Below are 14,559 nucleotides of genomic sequence, written 5' to 3'. Positions count from 1 at the left end.
TACTTCTAACCCGATCACTTCTAACCCGATCACTTCTAACCCGATCACTTCTAACCTGATCATTTCTAACCCATTCTAATTGTTTATTTTATTTCTTAATTTTAATATATATTGTTTCAAAAACTAACTAGTCTTATAAAATTATTAAAGTATTTTTTTTTTAGTTTCTTTGAAACATTGTAATTTTAATGTGTTACATAAAAAACATTGTTAGTATGAACTTTAACTTTAGTATTAACATAAGGTATATTTACTTTTATCACCTTATTTTTTAATAGTTCATCCTAGACATAATTTAAATTTTTTTTCATTTTTTTCATATTTTTTTGTTCTTTAAATCTACTTTAACAGCCGTTTTTCGTTAATAACATACAATTCACTATCGTTTACTTTACAATTTTTTGAACTATTCTTTGTAGGATTTTAAAGTAAGCACTTATAACTATATTTAAGTTGGATCTTATAATAATTCACTCGACTATGATAATTTTAACATAAGCAAATTTTAAAAAGTAAACCTTGACAATTGTAATATTCAGATACAAATAACCTTTATATTACGGTCCAAAAACTACAATGTAAGTCTGTTGTAAATGTTGTATTATTGCTCACTAATATACTAACGATTTATAGTAGTTTATTTTTAAGTTTTATTTTAATAACTTTTACAAATTGTTATACAACTTACATAGGCCTATTAAGATAATGGAATTTAAACAAACACTAGTAGAAATTAAATACTTTTGTTATATTAAGTGTAAAAGCCTGAATTTTAGGTATAACCTATATATTAAAACAGTTATGTCGTATAACAAACTGCAAAAGTATATTACGTCGATTGAGCGTCTTGATTTCACATCATTAATAAATTCCTACTTAGTCTTTAAGCATAAAACGTCACTAACAGTATAAATTTTAGAAATATATTAATTAATCAAGTAACTTATACTCATATTTCATATTTAATTTTCGCTGAATAATTTTAAGTTCTTGTGTTTTTGGAAACCTGCAATACAATAACTTTTAAAAGATATCAAGAATTTTTTTAAAGAAGTTTCTACTATTAATCGTGAGAAGCTGTTTTTGCAATTTTAAATTTTGAAAACTTTTAAATTTTCATGTTAAATGTAAATTTGTTTTTCTTTATATACATCATATTTTGAAAGAAAAAAAAAGCAAAATAATAAGTTTTCGACACTTAACTTTTATAGTTAAGTCTATTATGTAATATATCTTAATAAATCTTTAAATATAAATTACAATTGGCTAAAAGAAAGAAAATTAAATTTAAGTTGTAGTAAATGACAGGTTCTAAATATTGAAAAACGTCTACCTCTACTTTTGACTATTTAAACAGTATACGCTTTCGTTTAAAGAACTTAGAATTTAATTAAAATAATTTAAATGAAACCACTATACTAATTACGATTACTAAATTTTATTAAGTGTATTATTTCGAGTTTCGTATATACTGATATTAATATTCTTAAAAAGTTGTATTTTATATAAATTCGCCTTAATTTTGAATGCAACTTGCCAATCTGGTCTACATAATTAAAAAAGTGTATATTAACCATATAAAATCTCTTCAAAGAAAAAGTACGGAGTAGTCTTTAATGGCTGCAAAACTCATTATATTTCTTACATTGACGACTATCAAAACTTAATACTTAATCTTTAGAAGACAGAAGACTAAGAATTTTTTTAATGCTATTTAAAACTAATTAACTACAGTTAATAATTCATCCATTTCAACTTTATTTAAATAGTTAATTACCACGAAAATAAACCATTGATTTTTAAACCTAACGAAAATGAACCATTATAAACCATTGATATAACATGTAGAACTTGGGTAACTCTATAGTTTGATTTTGTTAGCAGCACCTTTTCTCTGTAAATAATACAAGGTTTTCCAATATTTTCGATAGACATTTATTTAGCCTGTTATCCTAATGTGCTTTGGACTTTAAATTTAGTGGTCAGTCAATGCACTTATTTTTATTTACAATTGTCTGTACCTTAATTCCAATAATGTTTTTTTTTTTAAATTGAATCGATTATGCTTTAGCAAAGCGACAAAAATAATTGATAAGAAAACAATGGAATACAAAACGTTTGCACAAATGTACAGTACCTAACTCTAAAAGTCAGAATGTGTATATCCGGTTGAATTTTGAACAAAAATAAACTTTATTCATGAACTTATGTAGTTTGTTTGAATTCTGACATCGTAGTATGTTCTAAAAAAAAAATATAAAAGTAACCATGAACCTTCTTTTAATGAAAAAGTGCGTAATTGAGACTGTTTTGCTGATTGCTGCACTAAAATCATTGAAATATTTTACTAAATCGTCTCAATATGTGTTGCTGAACTTTTAAGTGAAGGTTTTTTTGGTGGAAAGAAAGTGGAGGTTAATTCTAAATTGAAAGATTGTGCAGCTATTTTTGGTTTTATTGGAACTCACTGATCAATGAAAGAATTGATGTTAAATTTGCTTATTCAGAAGTTAAAACCAAATTTGTTAAAAACCTTCTCCTTCAAATCATAAATAAGTCAATTAGTATTATATAAAAGTGTTAAATTATTTTGTTGTTAATCTATAAATACTAGATAAAACTATAGGTTTTGATTTAAAGGTATATAAATTTGCGTCTTTTTGTTACGTGGCATTCAGTTTAACTGGCCCAGATTTTGATGCCTGGGTCTAGCGTAGGATAACAAACTTCCAATGGCAAAGAATATCAAAACTTAAATTTTAACAAAGCTAACTGAACATTTAGTTTTATTTTAAACAAAACTAACTAAATTTCATTAAAAAAACAACTTTGTTGAGATTAATTTGTTTTTAAAACAAATCCTTATTTTAAAACAATAATAAACAGATATACTAATATAGATCGGGTTATTAATTGTCGGGTTAGATCGGGTTAGAAAAGATCGGGTTAGATATGATCAGGCTAGAAATGATCAGGTTAGATATGATCGGGTTAGAAATGATCGGGTTAGAAATGATTTGGATAAATCGGGTTAGAAGTGATCAAGTTAGAAATGATCTTGTTAGAAATGAGCGAGTTAGAAGTGATCGGGTTAGAAATGATCGGGTTAGAAGTGATCGGGTTAGAAGTGATCGGGTTAGAAATGATCGGGTTAGAAGTGATCGGGTTAGAAGTGATCGGGTTAGAAGTGATCGGATTAGAAGTGATCGGGTTAGAAGTGATCGGGTTAGAAATGATCGGGTTAGAAGTGATCGGGTTAGAAGTGATCGGGTTAGAAGTAATCGAGTTAGAAGTGATCGGGTTAGAAGTGATCGGGTTAGAAATGATCGGGTTAGAAATGATCGGGTTAGAAGTGATCGGGTTAGAAGTGATCGGGTTAGAAATGATAGCGAGTTAGAAATGATAGTAAACCATTTAATTATCAATTTTACTAGTTAGAAACTTCAGGCTGAATGACGATAGTAGGTGAGTTCATGCTTACTACTTATTATATTATTTTAAAAGTCAAACCCTGACAGTATTTTTTACCTTTCTAAATTAAAGTTATTAGAACTTTATTTGTTTGAACTAATTAAAATAAAGTAAGTTATTACTATTAATTGGTATTTGTTTACGTTTTAGTAATATTGTTCATTTAACTATGAAAATATAGTAGGATTTTGTATTCTAGAATAAAACTTAAACAAGAAAATTTAGTAAAGTTAAAATTTTTCTAATACTAACCAAATGTAAGTTTATGAGTAAAATATTTTGAGAAGTTAACTTGGAAAATAACTTTTTACAACATATAAACATTGAAGGTATAAAGAAGGTACAAAAATTATCATTTTAAACAAAGTTTTAAAAAAATAGATGGTTTAAAATGAGTTATTAGGACTATAATTACCTTTACTAATAAACTTTATAGCTTAAAAACAACAAACCATATATTTTTTTGCATGACTTGAAAAATTCATGCACCCAAAGTACGTTTCGTGTACACCGAAAGTTTCGTGCTCCACAAAATAAATTTGTTTTAAACTAGTGTGCATCAGTGTTATCTTTGAAGACCACTAAAATATGTTAGATAGCAAAAAATATATATTTGTTACATTTTTAAGTCAATTTGGAGTTTTATTGTTTGACATGTAAAAAAACTTTAAAGTTTTAGGTTATTTAGTGATTTTGTCGATAACTTAAGTTTCTTCAAAATTTTTTAAATCTCAGCCTTAATTTTAATTTTAAGCCTAAATTGTCTAATTATAGAATTCCATGTTTTTTGTCAACTCTAAACCTATTAAAAAAATTATTGCAATTTTCAAAGTTAAATAATCATTTTTTTTTTAAATATATGATTTGTATTATCAAAGAATTAAATTGGAACATTTAAATCTTATACATGAATAAGTGATAGAAAAAAACTACAAAGAGATTTAAAAAATATATAATATGTTGATTTTTTAATGGAAATTTTTTTTTTTTTTAAGTCACTATGATGTTATTTAAAATAACTGAGCTACTTTAAATACTCTGAGTATTTGGCAACCCTAAACTTTTAAAACTAGACTTAGTTATCTTGAGACAAATATTTTGCTTAGACATAAATACAAGTTTATTTTACTTTTCAAAATGAAAGTTTTATGAGTTCCTATCGGAACTAAGCTTACTCATATTTATGTTAATTTAATTAGGTATTTAAAAATAACTGTTCTACTTTATAGCACTTGATGTTTTTTTTAATGGTTCATCTCATTTTTAAAGCAACCTACAAACCTTAAAAAAATTAAAGTATACCTTTCTAAGAATATACATAATAATTGTTACTTTTCTTTATTATGTGCATCACAAACATTTATATCAATTAAAACATAAAAAGTAAAGTGTAATCAAGTCAAGAATTCAGTTTTAGAGAACTAATTTTTAACTAGTAGAAATAACTGGTAGCATACTTTAAAAAAATATTTAAATTTAAGAACATTTATATCTAACGTTTTTGAAAATTAATTAGTTAAATATCAAAACAATGCGAAACATATTAACGTTTACTAAAAATTAATGATCAGACAAGGTTCGAATTATCATATATTTGTTAGTGTAATATAATTGTGAGATAATGATTTAATGAAACCTCATATTTTAATTCTTTAATGTTGTATGGTTATACTATATGTTACGAGTTAAGTTTATTTTTTAGTTATTTTATCAATACAAGTGCAAGAACGTTTCAGTATAAGCTAACTTGATTTTATTTAATTAGATACTGTTTTTAATAAAAACAAGCACCAAAAATTATAAAATTAAATTTTAATTAATATTATTTATAGCATTTTAAAAATAAACCAAAGTGTTTAAATACGTTAGTATTTACTAACACTAAACAACATATCTAAATTAAAATTACTGTAATTTTTATTACGGTATTTCAAACACAACATTATTAAGTTTCTTTGTAATAAATAAAAATAAGCTTGCATTAACTACAGCATTTTACACTTTGAAGTTGAATTTTATAACAAGAAATTGATGTTCTGAATCATTCTTGTAACATTATATCTACTAAAAATATAAGAGGAGATAAGGTGTAGTATATATGTTGATTTTGTACTACTCATGCTAACGAAACAGTGATTAAAAATATAAAATCGGTAAAGAAACTGAATTTATGATAAACCTGTTAATAATTAAACCTGTTCAAAGTGGTAAAACATTTGCAATAGACAAGGGTACGTAATATTAGTATCATAATTCTAACAAGTTTTTAGTGCAGCTATAAACCTAAAAAATAGTAAAAACTATTATACTATGGTATTTAGGATGGTATATAATTTTGGTATATTATTATGGTTATTCTATCTACTTAATTGAAATACAAATTAAGTTACTAAATTACTGGGAGTTTTAAAAATTGTACAAAAAAAAACGAAATTAAATTTTGAATTAATAACTTCGAAAGCTACTAAAGTTTTGCTAATTAAACTATAAAATCTTCTTAAGTAAATTACTTTATACAGTAAACTTTTAAATGATTATATTTTTAAGTTTAGAATAAAGTACAATTAAGATATAAATATCACCCTTAATTTAAAATTTAGCTTAAACGGTTTTGTTTAAGTTTTACTTGTCAATTAAATAAATAAAAACTAATAGAATAACTAAAATAGTATTAAAGTTTCATATTTGCAAATAGAAATTTGTTTTTTGTTTAAGTAAAAACACTTAATAAAGTTATTTATTACTTATAACTTAAGATGATTGGATTTTTATCAATTGTTTAAATCTTTCCAGTTTAAATACATGTTTTTTAAGGAGTACGTTTTAAGCTTAAAAATGATAGAAACTTATTTTTATAAACAAAAATGACTTCATAAAAAAAATATTAATAAGTACTTCTTGAATCAGTTCTAAAATTTAACTACATAAAAACATCACTGAAAACTTTCATAACAACCGAAGTTTATAAAAAATTTTTCAGCTAAATAACAATATCAAAACCATTATTGTGGTAAAAGATTTAGTGAATAGCTATTTAAATGTATATAGTAGAACTTAAAATGTAATTATTTTTGGCTTATATTGTTGCATCAATTTTTATACATAAAAAATTCTCAAAGAGATGTTTTAACAAGGATTTTGGTTTGAGCGCTAAATGTAATTACAAAACAGTAAATAAGGCGTTAAATTGTAACTAATATTTTGTTAGCATAAAATTTATTAATTTAATCTTATTTAAATTTAAAGGTTTATATTTTAGTTGTCTTAAATATATATTTTAACGAGATGAGTTATGGTTTGAATCTGTTATAAAGCCTAAAATACAGTGTATCTTTTAAATAAAATTTAAATAAGTTGAAAAGTGTTTACACATACAAAAAACTTTAATTAGTTGTTGGTGTACACAGATTGTATATCTTAATGTATATTAAAACTTCAGAGTTTGAAACTTTAGTTTAAAATTATGAGAATTTATACAAAATTTAGCAGAATGTATTGAGCTGGAATTTCGAACGATAAATTGGTTGTTAACATCATTCTCGTTTAATGTTTTTGAAACAAAAAAGTTTATTTCAATAAATTTACTAAAAGTCTACATCCCACTTATAAAAACTAAAATCTAAACTATAGTTCGAAGCTCAGTATAATATAAGCAAGATAGAATCAAAACCGTAATAAAATGGGAATTCGTGTATCTTTTTTAATTGTAACTTAATATATTTAGCTTGTAAGAATATTCAATGTCTTTTCTATAGTCTTAATTAAAAATGTTGTGATAAGTGACTTAAATTTTAAAAGGATTTTTGACCATTAAAACTTTAAAATTAAACAGTTTTACGCTGACGTAATTTATTTATTTCTCACAAACTTCAGTATTTATATACAATCAATAGCTCTAGGTAATTATATATAAATGTTAAGTATCTTGATAGCCTAATTTATAACCACGTAAAATGGTTTATCTTAAAATAATGTTTTCCGAGAAATATTATAAACATTGTTGTGACCTGCAATCCACGTTTTTGACCTAATTTTAGTTACTTACTGTTTAAGTGTTCAGTTGTATACTGTTGAACTTAATGAGTAAGAATATTAAAAAATAAATAACGTTTAGATTTGTAAATAATACTAAAAATTTATAGCTTAAGTACAAGTGGTTTTTAATATTTTATTATATTATAAGTAAAATGTTTTAGTTACTTTTTACTTATGTATTAAAAAAATATAAATGTGTTGTATAATTAGGATATTTAGTTTTTTATCGTCGATATATAACATTTCAACTAAAACTATTATATTTTTGTCGTTGACTTATGTTTCTAATATTAAAACAGTTCAGGTAACAAAGTCTTAGTCACCGAGAAACAAAATTATAAACTTTTCAATTTCAGAATAGTTTACTTTTCCAAACTAATAGTTTTAATGGTACAACGAAAACTTTAAATAAAATATATATAAAAAATGATGTCATCAGAAAGTATAAACAATTTTTAAGTAGACTTGTTTAACAATATTTCATAACATAATACAATAATTAAGCAAATAACTTTTAATAAACTGGTTTTATGAAACACTCTTTTTCAACTACATTTTACATATTTTATTTTTTATTGACCAATAAAACGTTTAGTTAATACATGTTATATAGAAAATTTAGCAAATGTAATTATTTTTATTTTAATTTTGGTTCATATACTTGTTTACACGAATAAAATATTTAAACTATCCTGATTTTACATGGCTAAACATTATTTAAACGGCCACCAGAAAAAAACTAAAGATAAAATAAAAAGCACATTCAGCTTCTTTTAAGAAAAGTTTCTGAGATGACAATGATTAAATTAATAAAGTTTTTGAGATATTTTATTTTTATATGAGTTAAATATATTTATAACGTGTAAAACAGAATTATCTTTTTCTACTTACAAAAACATCATTTTAACCTAATCACAATGATTTTGTCCGCATAATAATGCTTCTATCTTTAAAATATATTGTAGCATGTTTTAGTTTAAACAACGTTATCTTCGTGCAACTTTTTGCTTTCCTGCAATTTTGTCACCTCGTTTAATTTTGTCCTTCGTGCAATTATGACACCTACTATTCGAAACCTTTACTAAAACTTTTTTGACGTTATTTAATTTTCCAAACTATATTCTGTTTCTAATTTATATTTAGATTTTAGAAATTTTCTGACAAACCGTCTAATGTCGTCATCAAATTTTTAGCCTTGTAAAATGGCCATGGCCTTAAAGTATATTTTTCTTCAGAAGCAAGTTATTTAGATAGTAAAAACAATCTAGAGCATTAAAGGATGCAAAAATGTCATTTCATAATATACGACAACTAAGCTTACTGTTAAGTTACAATGGTGTTTCCAACAAATCAAAGTTATTTAATTTATCATTAAGGTATTTTCACAAAATCCATTCGATTTCAAATTAAAATTTTTTAGTCTAATATATTACATTATTTTTTAATCATTATCTGGTAAAAAAGATACATTACTGAGATAAACTTAAGATGAATAGAAAACTAAGTCGTATTATTTATTTAAAAGTAAAAGTGAAAATCTTGATATATGTAAAAATTTAAATTCACAATTTTACTATTTGCTTGTTTACTTTTCTTCAGTTAAGAATACGTCGCGACTTAAATACCCCTACGATAAATATATTTTGTTTATTATTAAAAAAAATAGCCTTCAACTTTTCTTAATACAAAATATTTAAGATTGGCATTTAAATATGTTTGTTATATGATCGTGTACATTCCTGTGAAAAAAAAACCCTTAAAATTTCTTTAGACCTATAATACTTTAAGCTATTTTAAAATTTTTTTGGTTGTCAGTTAATTTCTTTTTATTAAGGTAAGTAAGTAAAGTATTCAAATTTTCATAACAATTTAGTTTTAAGAACTGTTCTATTTTGAAATAGTTTTAATAATAATTAATAAAAAACATGATTAAGTTGTCAAATATTTTATTTAATACCTAAAAGAAAATTGTTTTGTACTTTACTTTTTTAAAATTGCAAAGTTCTATAAAAAGTTTAAATTATAAAATTTCAACAGACAAACTTTTAACCACTTATAACTTTTTAAAATTTTTCAAAAGACAGACTAATTTAATTGAATTTCCAAAAAATATTTCAACAAGCAATAAAATTTTAAAAAATATAAAGAAATAAATGTGTTAAAAGTTAGTGGTATAATTATTAATTTTAACTCATAACAACGTCAAACGTTTACGACAACTAAAAGTTTCTAATTTTTTATATTTATTAATAAATTTTCTATTTAAAAATAATGACCATGTTTAAAAATTTTTTATAAGAATCGTTTAGCAAATTTACTGTGTAAGTTTTGATTAGATAGAACAGAATTAAAATTTCTGCGTATAAATAAATCCATTAAAATTTAAAATCAAGTTAAATCATTTATTTTTTCTACTTCATAGTTAGTATTTACAATTTATTTAAAAAATAATCAAATAGCAGTCTAATCGATTTTAGATTGATATCACGTCATATAACTTCAAACAAAAACGTTACCGCTTTAATTTATGTATAGTTTATTAATTTTCAATCTTTTTAATACAGGAAATAATTAGGCAGTTTGTAACCACGTCAGTAACTTGTAGTAAATTAAACTGAAATACAAAAATATGAAAAACTAAATTCAACAACACAAACAACTTATATCACTTCCTTTTCTGTCTAAATAAGTAAAACAATCAAAGCACTTTTAAGATTTATTATCGATATTTTAAACCTTTAAAAATAATAACCATGGAATGCAAAAATCTTACATAATATTAAATATTGTGCTTGTTTTTGTATTATTTCTTTTAGGCTTATTACATATTTTATGAGAAGAGTGTGATGCCGTTAAAATAAAACTATAGACTACAGAATATAAAAATAAACTTACAATTTGGCTATAACGTCTTGAATTTATACTCACAATTTTTAGCATTTAAGCTTCGAATTATTATTAATACAGTTTCTAATCTAGAGATGGTTTAACTTTTTTAGAAAATATTAAAAATGTGATTTTTTGAAACAACTACCGATAATCTTTATTTCTTTAATTTTTTTAAGTTTAAGTTTAATTTATCGAGTTGGGTTTAAATAAACTATAACAAAAGTATATTTATTTTAGGCTTTACTATAATAGAAGATACCAATTTTTTAATAAAAGAAGAAAATGTAACAAATCCTTAAAAAAAAAATTACAAAAACAAAACTTAGTTACTAAATCAAATATTAAATTTACATTGCAACTTAAATCAGTACACTGTTATTTAATGATAAAAAAAGTTAATCTTTAAGTTCTATAATGTAAAAGCCCATATAAAACTAAGTAAAATTCTTGTGAAGACTAAAACAGCTTTAGAATTTCTTATACAAACTTATTAAAATTGTATTTTAGTCTTAATTTAGTACTATGTCAAAAAGTGTCAGTTTGATATATAAAATTAAACAAGTCTTATAATCTACTTTGCGATATAAATACATCCTGTGATCAAAATTTATAGCTCTTGTTATTTTTTTTTTTCGTTTTATTTCAACTCTGTTGTACTTTAGCACTGATTATAAATAAAAAATAATAATTTATTACAAACTCAAATCTACGAGCAGGTAATTTATTCTAGTTTAAAAACTTTATGATTTACTATTAGTTACACTATAATTTATAAACAAAAGCAAACTAAACGGCAACAAAAAAGTTCTTATTCATCCAAACAACTAATATTACATCATATATGACATTTAATGCTTAAAAATTAAATCTTTGTATAATAATTAATATCTTTGCTAAAAGCAACAATAACGTGTCTTTTTGAAACTTTGAAAAAAGTTACTTTAAGATAATTATGAAAAGTTTGCTACTTTGTGAAAATAATAGAAATATAGCTATTAGCATTTACAGTGCTATGCATAAATAATTTCACAAAAGCTTGTTCAAAAAAAATAGTAATTTATATTGATAGAGGACTTAAGTACTCATTATATAAACTAAGTATTACTATAAAAAGCCGACCTTGCTACTAGATTCTAAATATTATCTCTTTGTGGTATTTACCTAAGTGCTGATCAATAAGTTTTACAATTTATTACACAGTTTACTATATACAAAGTAAACACACACTTTAGAGAATACATAAACATAATAGTTGATTAAATAATACTCAGCTTAAAAAGAGTTAACAGGTGGCTATGGCTCACCATTCTACCAAAATCAACGTTTATTTAAAGTTATCATGTTTAGGCATGAGAATCTTTTTTCGCATTTTCTTCTCTTATATAATTAAGATACAGTAAAGCATGCAATGCTGCTACAACTATTTTGCGTTTCTAAGATTTATATTTATTACGATTCGGTTTTGAATTATTACATCAATCATGCGATTGAAATTTCAAGTCATTTGAAATAGCCATGTATTGTTGTTGTACTGAAGTCGAGAAAATAAGTAGCTTATGGCTATAGACTCGAAATCTTAGAAATTTTGTTAAAAATTGTTTGAAAATATTGCTATAAGTTATTTTTTATAAATATGTTCATTTCTTGCTTAATAACAATTACATCAGTATAAAGTGGAAAAATATTATTGTATAATGATTAAAAAACATTTTTTTATGGTCAATATATTTTAATTTTGATTTTACGTTGATGCTAGAATAAATATTTTAGCCATAAAGAAAAAGGTAAAATTTTGTTGTCTGTTGTTTTCAGGATTATATCTATTTTATTAAGAAAATCTAGATTGGTATAAAATATCTTATTTTGGCTAATGCAGTGTAATGCTCTTATTTTTATTCATTGTTACGTTGTTTATTGTATAATGATATCTTATTATTTATTATTACATATGAATGCTTGTTTTTTTTGTGATAAGCACTACAATATTTACTAATATAAAACTGCTGATTAAATTTGTACTAAATATAAAATGCGAAATGATTTTTTTTAACGTTTTTTTTTTGCCAACTGATTTTGATATTTAAAATATAAAATAATCCAGAAATTATGTTGAAAAAAATGAGTACTATTTATACTACATTCCTTGCGACTTAAACTAAATGAAAGTTATAAGAAGTAGCAAAATGATTTTATATTTAATATTTTTTCTAAATTTGCCAAAACTTTTTTAATATGCTTACTTGACGTCATAATATTTTTTATCCGAGCTCTCTTATTTTATAAAAATACTTGAAAATGAAGTCAACAAATATAGTTACCATATCACTTTAAAATTTGTTTAACCATCGAAAACAGCTGGTAGTTTTTTTATAAAATGTTGTATTTTCATCCATTTCTTATATTACAATTGTCATTATCTTATTTATACTGATGTAATATTGTTTTGTAATTCAGAGTAAAAATAATTAACAAACCTCAGTTAATATTTTATTACATTTTGTCCTTTAACAGTAATGTGTGGACATTTAATTAGTTTTAGTAGTAGAATCTAAACTTAATGTAAGTTGATTATTTTAGAGAAACTTTAAAAACAAAAATGATTTTTTAGTATAAGCGTGTGAAAAACTTGTAAATATTTTAGTGACAATGCTTACTTAAAAGAAATAGTTTTGATTATTTTTTTACTTTAATCTTTCAATTGTAGTTTTTTATTCGGCTTTCAGTTCACAGGGATATTCTAAATACAAATAATCGCAAGTTTAACTTATACTAACATGATATATTATAAAGTAATATGGAACTATTATTTATCAATCTGAATTTTTTTAACAAAAATATCTACGTTTTGATACTTAAAACAGCTCAAACTAACTTAACAGATTCAACAATTATCATTTTTTCTAACAAATGATGAAGTCATCATTTTTCCCACTTCATTAAAAAGTTAAATACTAATGAGTTTAATATACATACGTATTTTTGAGATTTAAAGTCTAACATTAAAATGAGAAACTGATCTTCTAAATTTAAGTATCATAACAAGTCTTTTGTAGCTAAGTGTGAAAATCATATAAATTCTTAAAGAGTATACGTTTATTACCTTCGTGTAAATTCAAACACTTATATATATAAAGAAACAATCCTGTTAAACATTTGTTAGTTGCAATTTACTACTTACAGTAAAAATTTTCAAGATTAATAATTTTATAAAGTCTTAAAATCGTCAAGTTTTAGTAGAACACAAATGTCGATGTGTAAAAAATTAATAAAGTACTAGACACATGGACAAAAACAAAACAGGTTTTTTAAGACTCTTATTTTTAGAAATTGAAATTTAATTACATTAAATATTTAAGCGCACAGTGACTCAATTTTGTCATCACAAACTGTAGCTGCAACAAAATAATAATAAAAAAGCGAATTTACAAACATCTTTGATGCTTATTTTAAAATTTTGTAACGAGAAACTGATCTTTTATATCGTTCTCGTATAAAACAAAAAAAATGTCGCAATTTAAAATTTTATTTACTAAAAACGCTAAAATACATTAAAATATAACTCAGTCACCATAGTTCATGATTGAAAATAAATATAAACTATAAACATTTGATGGTTTGATATGTAACTTATTATGTAAAGAATATAAAATCCAATGAAAAAAAGTTTAAATTCTGGTAAAAAAAAATTATCTGGTAAAATTAAAAATCTTGAACAAAAATTTTAATAAGTTGTTACAAGATAAATCTTAGAATGAAGAATAAGTTCTACGAGATAATTCTAAAATTTGTAACGAGAAGCTATTTTTATCGTACTCGTATAACTAAAAAAAATCTATGTAATAACTACTTACTTTTAGCTCTTTTCAAAGTGCATATCCGAAAGGAAGCTTACTTTAACTAACTTTTTTAAAATAACATAAAAATTGTAAGCTTTTATAGTTTTTACAAGCAAAATTATTCAAGGCTTTTTTACTTGGATACAAACTAAAACGACAAAGATAAAAAGCTATTATAAGACCTCTTTGTTTTACATTTAACTAGTAGAAACTTGATTTTATCACGAACTATTTTATGATGACATTAAAGGATTTTTATATCTTTCTTTTACCTTAGTTATATGAAATTTTTTTTTTGAAAAACAGTTGTTTTTTTTTCGTTTTATTG

Source organism: Thalia democratica, chromosome 3 (genome assembly GCF_965202585.1).
Source record: "Thalia democratica chromosome 3, ktThaDemo2.hap1.1, whole genome shotgun sequence".
NCBI lineage: Eukaryota > Metazoa > Chordata > Thaliacea > Salpida > Salpidae > Thalia > Thalia democratica.
Note: the sequence above shows the minus strand (reverse complement) of the source record.